The sequence below is a fragment of the Meleagris gallopavo genome, chromosome 1 (assembly GCF_000146605.3).
Source record: "Meleagris gallopavo isolate NT-WF06-2002-E0010 breed Aviagen turkey brand Nicholas breeding stock chromosome 1, Turkey_5.1, whole genome shotgun sequence".
Lineage (NCBI taxonomy): Eukaryota > Metazoa > Chordata > Aves > Galliformes > Phasianidae > Meleagris > Meleagris gallopavo.
Window position 1 is genome coordinate 12,308,843 of NC_015011.2, and position 12,653 is coordinate 12,321,495.

General features: G+C 35.9%; 1 protein-coding gene across 1 annotated transcript in view; it reads right to left on the minus strand.

The window, feature by feature from the left end:
* Nucleotides 1-12,653, minus strand: part of ORC5 (origin recognition complex subunit 5) — a 47,894-nt gene that overhangs the window by 648 nt on the left and 34,593 nt on the right. The window lies entirely within an intron of this gene.

Below are 12,653 nucleotides of genomic sequence, written 5' to 3' on the forward strand. Positions count from 1 at the left end.
AAAAAAAAAAAAAAACCTGTACTAAAAACTAGCATCTTAACTTATTAAAAATATTATAAACATAAGTGCCTAATAAATTGAAATTATTTACATTACTCATTTCTGTCTTTGGCTATTATTTTCCAGGCTCCATTTTGGAGTACAGATAACCAATCTTCTTTCTTTGCATTTGTTTCTGCAGACACTCTAACTACAAATAGAGTTAACTGCATAAAGACTTGAAGGATTATTTATGTCCTGTATTTGCTATTCCTATCGTGTTTTCTTACGTTTCTTCATGACCACCCCAAAACACTGAGTTATCCTTAGTGCCCGAGCACAACACAAAGTTATAAAGGCTTCCTTTGAGTCAGACAGATTTGCTCTCATCTGACTGAAGTGCAACTCCACGAAGTAAACTCCAGACAGTGCATACGTAATTTTAGCTTATTCTTTTAAAGCAATTTATGATAGTAAGATATTGATTTAAACGTGATTATATAATGACAGAAGTAATTAGGGGATTTTTTTTCTCTTAAGCAGAAACTGCCTTGTTAATTCCCCACCTGTACCTCTTTACTTTTCCCAGTCGTTAACATATAGTCCAATTCTCATCATGACCACAGTAAATATGCTAAAAAAAAAAAGTGGTCAAATCACAGTTCTCAGGCTAGTGTTTTTTAATGCCCCCAGTAAGACTAAAACTGTTGAGATCTTGATGTTTTTTATTTTGTACAGGAGGAGGGAAGGAAAAAGCACGTCAAGTATGCATTCATCAGCAGACCAGCCAACTTTGCAACAGCCTGTCAGTCACTACATCTTTTCATCCTTCCCCTTTACTACTTCTCTTGGTTGACCGATGCATTTTATGCTACAGAATCTCACACTGATAAGAGTAAATCAATAAAGGAAATAAAAGATTTTTCAGGTTAAAAAGAAGCACAGAGAGATTACACTGTTGATGTCACTGCTATACCTGTTCAGTGAATCAGAACAGATAGCTTCCATCACCCATCCTTCTAGACAGTCAGTCTAGCATCTTTCACAAGTACTACAGTCACACAAATTATTAAAAAGCTTTTCTCTGCACCATCAGTGTTACACATCCATTAGAGGTCACTTCAGGCTAGAAAATATCTGTTGCAAAACATATTCCTATGCTATTTACTAGTAATAAATAAAAAAGGCTGGAAAAAATAATTTTGTATCAACTATCTTCAGTTTTATTCTCATAGCTCTGCAGTAATCCATTAAGTCAAACTCTTTACTCTCTGTATCAACTACTGAAATTTATTTTATTACATACTATTAATCAGTGCAACTTTTGACTTTCATATTTCTTGCCTAGATATCTAGAACATAAAGTGCCCTCTTGCCCATTTGATCTAGGTCACACATGGTCCTCAATTATTAAACTAAATCCAACAGGGATCTCTCTTTCTATGTCTTTTATTAAAGCCCCCACTTAATACTCTCCCTGGTCTTTATTTTTAAAAACTTGATTTGCATTACACTTTAAGAAATATATATGGACAGGAACAGGTGGGAAAAAAAATTACATATGTAAAAACATGCACAAAGACACCTGTCAGTGTTCTACATGAATCGTTACAAAGAACTGGCCACATGTCCTGCTTGAAATGGAAATGTATATTAGCTTGTAATCAAATTTAGAATTGAGTATCACTTATAATACAGGAGATAACAATTTGAAGATTAAAATACAGAATTTTTGGTACTGGGATATTTTCTCTCCACAGGGTTAGCCTGTAACTCAAGTTCATCAGATTCAAGTAAAATTGTCCCATCACATGTTAGTGAAATGTGCTTGCAGACAAGCATCTACCTTCTGCTCATCTAGAATATGTCTTAAAGTATTTTAATTTTAATTTCCATTGTTAAACTGTGCCTTAAAATCCCCTCTAAATAAGCTAAACCATGTTTTGAAATTTTACCTCCAAAGCACCTTCAGAACTCATATCTGAGCAGCCTGTTTTTTTTCCAGTTCTTCTACAAATTCCTCATGCAGAGGTTATACCCAGTCTTCTCATATTTCAAAATGCAGAAGCAGAAAATCCTACCTTTCTTGTCATATTTGGCTTTCTCATGTGAAAAAAGATCGCTATTGATGTTTTCCGCAAGACAATAAGCCGTGCTACAGTTGCTCTACTGAAATGTGGCTCAGAGATGTATGGTTCACACAAATTCAAGGATGGAAAATGACAGATCATCATCACAGAATTCTGCAGAGTAAGTGTCTACCAGGAAAATCCCAGCATTGAAAAGACAGAATTTAAGCACTTGCTCTTTGAGATAAATCAAAAGCAGTTCTGCAAATTGAAGGCTGGCACTAGGCTGCCAGCCCCAAAGCATACTACAGCATAACCAGACAACTCAGTGCACCCAATCCACAGGAGTGACGAAACGAATGGTAGGGTATAAAAATCAACTATTTTTCCTGCTCTGCAAAAGTTTTGACAAGGAACATGACAACCAAGAAGGTGCATTTGGTGGCAAGTTTTTGGATTGTTTTATGAATAATTCAGGATACTTAAGAAAAAGAACTTACTAGCCAATATGAGTAAGACTTCTTAGTCCTCAGAGGTGGAATAACTTTAAGATAGCTTCAAATGTAAATATTTACTTTGTAGTTATGTAGCTTCTAGCTGATAAAGTAAAATTGGTACTTCAAGGACACACGTCACTGTAATCTAATAAACGTAAAAAACTGTCAAAATCAGAGAACTTTCAGAAGATCACATCTACAACAGGGTGCATGAGATGATGTTCTCTGTATGACCATTTCTCTCCATTAACTAGAAACTCACACTACTGACTAGCTTAGATATACGTGTGTACTGTCGAAGTACAGTGAAGACAAATCTGATTCTGCTTCCGTCCGTTTTTGTCTTAAAAACAAACAAAAAACACTTTTATGGAATCAAACTTCTGCAAGTCTATGCTACGTTAGGACATTTTAGCTTATCTTATGACTCCTCCACATTTTAAAAAGCAGTATTTGTAATGTTCATTTGGAACATAAATTTTTCATATTTTTCAGGTTTACATGCACCATGTTGTCAGTCTTCCACATTGCTTCCCGCATCTATTTATCAATTTCTATTTCCATAGATGGAGAAGAGAAATTACGTCAATTCTTAACCACTCTTTGTACATCAAGAAGCATTTTTTTGTCAAGCTTCGTATTTTTAAATCCCGCCTTTCAAATTAACTGTAATGTAGTTGCTGCTTTTATCCCAGATGCTGTGTCAAGCCGCACTATTCCACATCAAATGAATAGAAAGCAGCAGAGGGTCCTTGGAGGAGGAGGAGGAGGGATGTCAAGTAGAAAGTCAGATAAGTATTAGGAAAAGTAGAAAGTGGCTTGAACCGACTGCAGCTGGCAGGGCAGAAACAGTAGAAGTGTTCACTGAAGTGATCCGACATATTTTTTAATACATCATTTTGCTACTTTGCACTCTATCACTGTACAAGTACACAGCCTTGGTACCTTCCTTGCCATCAAAAATGTAAAGAGTTCTCCTGGTACAGATACAATGCTACAGGTTTATTTCACATGCAATATGAAAAAACCTGTAGTGAAATGACAGATGAGGGGTAAGAACCTAAAGAGAATATAATCTAGAAAGGGAGATGTAATAGCACATGAAGCAGAAGGAGGACAGAGACCTTATCAGAACCATTCTGAGGAGAGTACCAGTAAATAGAAAGTAAGATTACAGTCAACTTCTCTGCTAGTGATTGTGAATCATTTTTGTGCCATTTATGTGCAATTATATTCATTTACATTCATTACTGTATGTGCAGAAAAGTACAAGTCCCATGTATAAGTTAAGGCTTGAAAAATGAAGACCATGTCAGAATATCCACGCCCTTACAACCCTGCTGAGGGAAATGCCAAAGAAGAAGTAAAGCTATTTAGGTAAAAAAGACAATGGAAGTACAAAGTAAAAGAGGTGAAACTGGCCTTGGGTAGTCTTCAACTCAGAATCAGAAATAATTATAGTCACCAGGGCAGTGGAGAAACTGGGACACTACGTTGCGATTTGACCTGAGTCCCGTTCTAGTCCTGAAATTATATTTCACTGAACTAGGTTCTATACAAATTCTCAGTAAGGAGATGGCTTCTTTTCCCATTCTGTGATCCATATTAGCAGAGAAATCATCCAAGTTATTTTTAAAAAAACAGAACAACAAAATTTATGAATAGTGTTTACGATGTCACCTGGGTGTTCAACAGTCCCCTACCATACCAGAGATTTGCAAGAGAAGTAACAAACTCTACCTTAACTCTCCAATTTACTTTATCTCGATGTTGTATCCTAAGTCATTTTGACGAATAGCTGGTAATTCTGGAACACATTATGTGCATACAGTAAACAGTTAAAGGGAAGTGATTAGAAAACTTATCATATACAAGCTGTTTTTAGATATGTACGTTATCAAGCGAGGTTGTGCAGTATTTGCTTAATTAATCCTTGCTGTCTTAACAGATGAACCAGATGTACCATTATGTTCTTTGTTCTTCCCTAAAGAGGGGATGAGCCGATTATTTATCTTCAAACAATAGGAGTTCATGTACCACAGTGAAGATTTTTTTTTAATCTGGGATGCAATCACTAACAAGCTTCAGCTGCAACTGCTTGATGTAAACACAGTGTGAATCTGTTCCTGGAGTATTAAATGATTTTCCATTAAGTACACGAAACCAATTTCTAAATAAGCATGTGAAGAAAGGGATGGAAAGGAAAGAGTCTGGAAGGAGACGAACTCTGCTCTGATTTCATATATTCACATTTTCTTCTTTTATACACTAACACATTTGCATAGATAAGTTAAAATTTCAAACTTCAAATACTGTTTACAAATAATGCACTGATAAAACAGAAGTTAAAGAAACCATTGGTTGATGCAACAAATGTTTTACACCATACAGTATATGATGTGAAGGCACAAAAGAATATATAAGGAACATAGGGCTGCAAGAATTGCTAACAGATTCAGAGAATTTAAAATTCTTCACCACTGTTTTAGCAACGTGGTGCATCTATCTCAAAAACCACACTTTTTATTTGGTCACATTTGAAAAGTACAAATTTCCTGTAAACAAATTTTAAAGAGCATTATATATAGCTACTTACTGGTTTATGAGAGTCAGCAAATTCTTACAGAGATGCTACTAAAACGATAAAAATAGAACAAATATAGCTAGAAAGCTTCTCATTTTTTTTCTTAACTAAAAGCACTGGCAGAACAAATTAAGAAATTCCATTCATCTTCCTCAATCTCAATCATATCTGAAGTCCTCCTTCTCTCCCTCCCTCTCAGTAGGCTCTTGTCATAACTAGAATTTCTTCTGTTAAACTAGTTTTCAATAATTCACAACAATTTGCCTTTGTTATATACATTTATCCGTGCCTTAAAAACAGCTGAAGTGCAAACCTGGGCACTGTTACCAGAAGCTTTTTGGAAAAATAAGTTTTCTACCTAAATTACTGAGAAGAAAGAATTCAAGTAGAACAGAACAGAGTTTGGTTAAGAAAATACTTAAGAAAGCCTCCCAGGAAACTGTAAAGCTTCATTAATATGGAAAGTGATAGGACAAGGGGGAATGGTTTTAAACTGAGACAGGGGAGGTTTCGGTTAGATATTAGAAGGAGGTTTTTCACTCAGAGGGTGGTGAAGCACTGGAACAGGTTGCCCAAGGAGGTTGTGGATGCCCCATCCCTGGAGGCCTCCAAGGCCAGGCTGGATGTGGCTCTGGGCAGCCTGCTCTGGTGGTCAGGGACCCTGCACATAGCAGGGGGGTTGGAACTAGATGATCATTGTGGTCCTTTTCAACCCAAGCCATTCTATGATTCTATGGTAGGTCAGACAACACAGCATAGCTCAAACATCAGTTTCTCTACAAGATCTTTTCTGTACCAGCTAAAACTAGAAGGAATGAAGCACCAGAAATATATTTATTTTTATTCACAACCATGCTGATGCTTAAAGAATAGTCAGCTACTTGGTTAAAAGTCATGGTTTTTCTTTCTCTTCTGAAAAAAGCAGGCTTTCTCAAGCTGCCACAGCCAGTGCAGACGTGCTAACCCATGTTCCCATGCTATGCATCACAAATTCCCATTTAAGGCTGTAAATTTCCATCAGATCAGTTTGATGACCAATAACAGAAAAACTGAGTTATTTATTAGCTCTTATCACCATCTTTCCAAATGTACTAAAAATTAACAGAGTACTGACCAATAGATTACTAAACTTTCTAATCAATAGATATAACAAAACAAGGCATGCGATGCATAATAACCTAGAGAATAAGGTATGTGGTAAGATCAAATGCAACATTAATATTATAAAGACATAGAAAACACAGCTGCAATTTTGCCAACAGCTAAGCAAGCTGTTCTAACAATCCCTATTAGGTATTGGTAGTCATGACATCACCGGACAAAAAAAGCTGCTTTACATGCCCATATGGACAAGATGCCTGCAGGGCTTGCACAACTTGAAGAGACTGAATGTACATAGAACTGTTAGTGATGTTATATAAGAATAACACTCATTTTGCCAGCACAGAATCTATGTGGACCTCCACAGACACTGCAAAAAGAAGGGAAGTTTATTTGTAACAGTAATGAAAATTACCAGTAACGACAACTACCCCAGAGTAAAGTTTATGTTCAATCATCCTATGTTTGGAACACTGGGAAGCAAAAGTCTTTAGAATGATTAGATGGGCAGCTATACTGTACACAACATGTATTTTTAACCAAACCTTTTCCTCTGGAAATGCACACATCTTAGCAGTGAACTACGATCAGGATAAGAGCATCTGATGTCTGAGAAAGGCCATGCCAAAAAGCAAACTCCCTATCAAATAAGTAGCTAACTAAACCAGAATTCTTACTATCGTCTTGTCATCTGAATTTTACCATAGCTGGAAACAATAACAACAAAGTAGTAGTTCAAATATCAAATTATCATATGAAATAGCATGATATGAAGTATGCTGCTAGCAAAACATAGGCAAATAAACCTTGTAGGTAAATTGCCATAAACTGTTCCAGTTGACGTACACCAATATTAGTTACTCCTTAATCTACTCCATGAGAGGCAGTCAAGAAAGGAAGGAAAAAGAAAACAAACCTGGCAGTATTCTATGCTCCAAGAAAGGGTATTTTAATCAAGGGAAATTACATTCCTCTGGCTCCTTCCAGCTGGGAGCATTCTACATCAGGGGTTTTATGTATTTCTAATAGATCTGTATCAGATTGGTACTTAACACATGACTCTAAATCTTAGAGCTGAAGACTTATTCCACCTTCAGATAAAATCAGTTGCTCTGTAACCAGCATCACTTGGAATTGCATTTATGGGTTTGCCAGATTGGAAAATGTTAATTTTTAACCTTCGTTCCAAATTCTTACATATTTGTATTAGCTTCAGGAGTTTGTGGATCTCTTAAGGAAATTCAAATGCTTTTCTTGGGTCCAGCATTAAACAGATCAGAAACATCTTTAAATGAAATGCAGGCTGTGGAGTACAAGATAGCAGATCCATCATTATATATCTACAGAGAGAAACAGCCTTCGTGAAAATTTCATTTTCCAAACACACTGTGAATAGAAATTAATTCTAACTAAATTAATTCTACGTATATTAATATTGGGTATATATGATACTTGTTGTTTTCATATATAGGTATACTACATATAGATAAATCTGAATTATAACTATTTAAATAAAAATATAAACATAAAATAGATCTATTTTAAAATAATCTAACAGTCTTAACTTTAATGCATTAGAATGAAATGCAGACAGAAGTGAAGTTACCTATCAGCATGTTCCAGCCATTACTACATTCTGAGATCAGTTATTGCATCTTTCTGCATAGGCCTCTCTCCAAATGTTCTGGGTTGTGTTACTAATTACGAAGTATGCAAAAGTAAGCAAGACAAAGGAGCTGGTTCAATTTTAGAGAATAAAAGCAACAGCACAACTCAAATACAAGTAGATCTGGGCAATCTTTTTAACGAAAAGCATACTTCACAACAAGGTGGACTGTTTGGTCTAGATATTAGAGGTCTTTTCCAGCCTTAATGATTCTGTGATTCTAAGAAAATAAAAGCAAAATAAAAGATATAGAAAACAGGACACGTGAAAAACAGCTGAGAGAATTAATATGAAGAAGCAACTGAAAAATCATTTTGGTAAAGGCGAAAGTATTGGTGAATTTTGGCTAGCAATTCACAGCGTAAGCCGTAACAAGAAAAACACAACCTTGTGATATTAAATGAACAACACCTATCTACTTCAATGTAAACAGAGCTGCTTTAATTTAAATAAATATTGACAATTCCTGCATAACGTTCCATGCAGGAACAAATTCATTTACAATCTTCATTTACAAAGAAAAGACTGTATTTCTGTCTAAATAGTAGAAGTCTAGAATGAAACACTGTCCTTCTACAAACCAGAGTGAACAGATCCGTGCAACATGCACTTGTGGTAGATATCATAAAGTTTCCTGGTATCCATCCATCCTGTAGCAATTACATTTGGCCGCAATGCACATTTGCAGCTCTGCACAGTAGGTGCATGTGGACACAAATCATAGTCCTGGTGGCTCCCTAGGGCTGCAAAGGCGAGCTGCTAGGAAACATCAACCAGCTTACCCAGATATGTGACTTTGCTGCTATTGTAGGATGCAGGCTGCATACCACATCACTGCACTGGCTGAACAGTTTTCATTTTTTCCCCACTAAAACATTTCCCCATTAGCCATACAGCCAATTAGAACATCAACTGTGCAACTGAGGCACAAGTGATGTTGTTGGTATCATCTTTCATCTGTTAAATTATTACCCAAAAGTGCATCTGAAGAAAAATAGTTGGAGATTGTGTCCTCTGAAATGGTTACAGAAATCACTGATTTAATTCCCTTATCTCCTGATTAGAAAATAAGCAAATTCAACCAAGTTGGTGATATGTAACAGCAACACAAAATGCATTAAAAAGCAGTATCATCATGATAAATTAAAGCTGCTAAAACAACAACAACAAAAAGGATATTCTGGAGAAGACCTATATTCACATATGTTCCAGTATCAGTAGTCTAAAAACCTCACCTTTGCTTCCTCTCAAACAATTCCTCACTAGATGTATGAAAATGTTATTTAAAAATAGCACAGAAAAAAAAGAAAGGAAAACCAGAAGAATGTTTAACCTTTGAAGTGGCAATAAAAACAATTTTCATTTGCAGAAGTGTAAATCTGTATCTTTTTGTTTTTCCTGCTGCTGTTTGCTCTGCTAACTAGTGAGGGCAGGGGGAACAAATCAACTTTATAACCCAATTCATACAACCCAATTCCAGCAAGAATCAACTGTAAAGATCACACAGCTAAAAGACATACATTAACTTTCTGTTTGAAAAAGTACGAGATTGTTAAAAGACTAATTAATATTATTCATATTACTAACGTTAAAAGGCAAAAGTTGTATGAAGATTGAAATTTTAAGTTGAAACTCTGTTTTGTGAAAATGAAGCATTTTTAATAAACCCAACTATTGAGCAGAACATTGAAATTTTTTGTGCTCAAGGAAAGCTTCATTTGGAAAAGCTAATAGCCACAATTTTGGTATGAATAGAAATGATGTGCAGAAACAAGAAGCAATAAGAAACATCAAGAAATCAGCAGCATGGCAGATCTTAAAGCAGCTGCCAGTCCTTGAATCCTGACTGAGATTGTTGATCAACTTTAAAGTCAAGGCATGCTATTTTCTGATAGCACATGGGAAGAATTCGCAAGCATTTGGTTCATGCACAGCCTTTTGGTCTTCAAATGAAAGAGCACAAAATTAAAGCTGAATCAGTTAAAAAGACTGATGTTTGATTTCCAGCTTTTTAAAACTTCTGCACAATAACTATTTCCCTATTTTACACACAAGTAAGAAGAAAAAAAACTTGCAGCAATCTAACAGCAAAAAATACAGATGCTGTAAGGTAATTAAGCTCCTAAGTAATCACTTGGAAAACTATTTGGAAACTAGATCAGAATAGTTAAAAAAAAAAATTAAAAAAAAATCAGTGAAACATGAAGTGTTTTAGGCTATTCCAGTGGAAGTACAATTCAACTACTTCAAAATCTTTTAAAATTCTGCTCTATGTTATTGTACATTAGAAATGAATTTTAGACTAAAATTTAATGCAAAACCTGTTCCTAGAGACAAAAAAATTACAATACTTTATTTTGGTATCAAAAAATTTAATTTCAACCTATTTTCCCTAACCTAATTACAATTCAATAGATGCCTTCTAACATGTCTTTACAGCTTAATCTGCATATTTTAAGAAGAAAATATTACTATGACAATTCTTTGACAACACTGCCATCTAGTGTTGAATTATTTCATACTTTAAAATGAAACAACTATGTTTAAAATCACTGCTGCCTGGCTTCAAATATTTAATGAAAGAAAGGCTTAATGCAAGAAGTACCTACATGGTCAATCAACAGTAGACAGAACACAAGTGAAACCAACCCAAACATTACTTGGATTGTATCGTATTTTATTCTGCTCTGCAACAGCCTTGTAAGACACCTACTCATTTCTTACTGAACTAACCCTAGTTCTATCCTTGTTGATCAACATACATCATTAACTGAGATAATTCTTTGTGACTTTATATTAAGTTGCAGCTTCAACGCTGTGTCTTAAATCAACAGATATACTGCACTGAATGCAGCAAACCAGAACAGTTGAGGTATAAAAGTCACAACCCTCTCTCTACGCAACGCCATTAGACTGACCAACAAACTTCACAGTACAGTGAGTTAAAGAATCCATGCATTTATAGAAAAGCAATTTATCTCAAGCTACCTCTGACATTTCAGCCAGAAGAAAAAAAAGTGAATAGATACTGTTGTCCAAAATTAGACATTTTTATTCACTTATTATTCACACATTCATTTATTTATTAGTATCACTGAATTCTTTCTGTTCCAAAGAAACTCTAAGTAGCTACAAAGCTGAAGCCAGCCAAAGGCTGGACCAGCGTGCTTCAACAATATGATGCCCCTTCATATAACATTGCTTATAGGAAACTGTGTAGCTTCAAATATTCACAAAGTTCGGAGTTCTTCTGAGAGCACAGTGAATTCTTGAGGTGAAATGACAAGAGAAAGGTAAGAATGTACAGGACGCAAACAGGTCAAACAGGTCTGAAAGGCCACTCCACATCTGGAGTACTGCTTCCAGATGTGGAGTTCTCAGTACAGGAGAGACATGGATCTGTTGGAGCATGTCCAGAAGAGGCCACAAAAATGATCCCAGAGATGGAAAAGATTTCCTATGAGGACAGACTGAGAGAGCTGGGGCTATTCAGCCAGGAGAAGGCTTCGAGGCCTTTATATTTAAATTAAAGCTGAGAGTGGCCTTTCAGTATCTAAAGGGCAGTTACAAAAAAGAAGGGAAAAGACTCTTCAGCAGGGTCCCCGGTGATAAAACAAGGAGAAATGGCTTCAAGCTCAAGGAGGTAGGTTTAGGTTAGATATATGGATAAAATCTTTTATAGCGAGGGTGGCGAGACACTGGAAAAGGTTGCATAGTGTTGTGGTTGATGCCCCATCCCTGGAGACTTTCAAGGCAAAGTTGAGTAAGGCCTGGGCAACCTGATCTAACTGTGGTGCCCCGGTTCATTGCAGGGGAGTTGGACTAGACGGCCTTCAGAGGTTCCTTCTAAGGACTCCATGATTCTATAAATTGTTTACATCTTTTTTTTTTTTTAAGCCTCCTCCTCAATGCCTCTGGAAGGTAAAGCATTGACCTCACCTGGGAGGTGCAGAGTACAAGCTGAAATTCACTGATCTAAGTACAGAAATGTTTCTACTAGCAGATTTTTGAGCTTGATGTCTAATAAGGTCAAATACCTCAGATCCTACGGTAACCTTTAACTTTTAACCAATGATCTTTAACTAAGTTCAAGCTTGAGAGAAAATGTTGCATGAAGATGTAGCTGCCTACTGCATCTGTAAAGTACCTAGGCCCCTATCATTATTAGTAAATACACATACACATACCAGTGATTAAATAAAGCACTATAATTCACTTGATCTTGCATTTCTTAATTTTAAAATGTGTATTATTTGTGGTGAATTGTTCTGCAAATATGAGAGATGAACTTCACCAACCTAAACGTGTGTGAACACTGAACAGCAATGATTAAAACTGCAGCAGAACTGGTTAGGTATCTCAAGCTTACTTCCTAGAACTCTGCATGAAAACAAACATCATTTAAGTAATCCCTGATTTGAGACTTATCAAGTAGATGTATAAAAATATTTCTAAGTAAAAGTCAACTGGAAAGCAAGAAAGCAGCGGAAAGGGAGATCTTCTAAGGTGTACATGAAAGCTCTAAGAATCAAGCTGACATTAGAGAACAGATATTTACAACTGATAAACGCAGAGCTTTAGAGAGAACAGAGAGAATCCTACATTTACTGCACTTCACTCAATGCTATAGTTATGCTGCCACCTAGTGAAATGGGAAACTCACTCTCCTCTGAAAAACAAAAAGTTGGTTCAAATGAAAAATATCATCCCTATGACATATATATACCAGAGCAGGTACTTTCAAAGACCTTACTCCT